This window comes from Aegilops tauschii, chromosome 5 (assembly GCF_002575655.3).
Source record: "Aegilops tauschii subsp. strangulata cultivar AL8/78 chromosome 5, Aet v6.0, whole genome shotgun sequence".
NCBI lineage: Eukaryota > Viridiplantae > Streptophyta > Magnoliopsida > Poales > Poaceae > Aegilops > Aegilops tauschii.
Genome location: NC_053039.3, coordinates 521,795,566 through 521,797,217, shown reverse-complemented (window position 1 = coordinate 521,797,217; position 1,652 = coordinate 521,795,566). Strand labels below are relative to the sequence as shown.

Here is a 1,652-nt window from a genome sequence, read left to right as displayed (position 1 = left end):
AAAGGAATGATCATAGGCATCTCTCCTAGATCTACACATAATAAATGAAATAAATAAACTAACGAAGGATGGCCGAAGAAGAGCATGACTAATGAACCAGACAAAGACATAGACAGAGGCCATGTTTTATACAGATTGCACCTTCCTGACAACACATCTACCCCAGCTGCATGGTAACGAACAATTTTTATGGACTCTATTTGCCACGCCATTGGCCTCTTTCATAGCCTGAAGAACAAGACAGGCAAACAAGAAAACAAAACAAACAAGCCATACAAATGGCTGCATCTTGTCGTCACCTGACTACTACAACTACTGTCCAACGGATATCTGCAACGATAGTGGCTTGTTCGGTAGCTCCAACAACATGGCACATGCGAGCAGTTCCAACAAACAAATCAGCATCACATGGCAGAAATGTATAGAAGGAAATTAGGTCCCACCAAGATTCATATAAGTGACAAAAGCACAAAAATACAAGCAAAGAATGACACTCTTAGACGCCAGCTTTCTACCAATAAGAACACAAGGAAGATACACGACCGCAATAACGCAAGCGCAGGCCTGGAGAGCTGAGAGGTCAAGGAGAAAATGGGTTGACCTGTAGAGCGATGACCGAAGAGGCAGCAGGACGAACCGACGAGAAACATGAGCACCTGCTGACAGCAGACCAACCTGCAAGGGGGAAAGGAGCAATTCATGGATTAGCTTCAGGTAACCAAAACTGAGACACTTGAAAACAACAAGCAATTACAGATCAAGGAACACAACAACATATCTGACGCATAGGGAGCAAGAATAGAAAGATCTGTAGGCAAACGAGATCCAAAATTAGTCAAGAACACCGACGGCAACCAAAAGAAATTGGATTCGAGGAAAGAAACTACCTTAACCAGCGTCACGCGAAGACCAACCTTGGGAACGAGGGGGGCCATCTTCTTCCTCCCCCATGGCCTCACGTTCCTCTCCCCGCTGCTCCCCCTTCGAGCTCGAGCTCTCCCATGGCAGCGCCCAGGTGACGGCGGAGACGACGAGAAGCCGTGGCTGCGCCGACCCCCTGGGCCACACCTCCCCACGCCACGTCCCATACGCCGCCGCCTTTGCCTCGCCTCGCCATTCCTCCTACCCTCCGGCGGGAGCCGGAGCCAGGGCGGGGGGTTGGGGTTTGGGTGGCGCCAGATCGGAGGGGGTGGAAGGAGGAGGACATGAGGGTAGGAGGCCGAGCGGCGGCGGGGAAGGAGGCAGTAGTGGCGGCGCGAGGGGCGAGAGGAAGAGGAGAGGGAGGCGCGGGTGCGAGAGGAGGAAGGAGGCGCGCGTGTGGGAGGATGAGGAGGCCGCTAGGTTTTAGCACGGGAGTTTGCCGTTGATTTATACCCGTATGCGAAATGACCAAAATGCCCTCGGCGGCCGTCCAGTTTTACAAGCGGTGGCACGGCGATCGACGCTACTCATTGCTATATCATCAGTTTTTGATCCAGCGGTCCAGATCGTCCCAAAGCGAGATCCGACGGGCGAAAACGCATCAGGAAATCGATCGGACGGTCGAGAGTCGCTAAACTCTAAGAGAGCCTGGTGGAACGTTCCTTTCTTACTTCTCGATATCATCGAACGAATTCACCGATCCAATGCCTACGAATTTCTCTTATATTGTT

The 1,652-nt window shown here is 51.7% G+C and overlaps 1 long non-coding RNA gene across 1 annotated transcript; it reads right to left on the bottom strand.

Annotated features, from left to right (window-relative positions):
• Window positions 1–384: 384 nt before the first annotated feature.
• Window positions 385–1,339, bottom strand: LOC109756416 (uncharacterized). The gene is made up of 2 exons (XR_005758226.3): window positions 888–1,339; window positions 385–675 (listed from the first exon to the last, which is right to left on the bottom strand). It is a non-coding gene; the product is annotated as an uncharacterized lncRNA (long non-coding RNA).
• Between the last annotated feature and the right edge of the window lie 313 nt (window positions 1,340–1,652).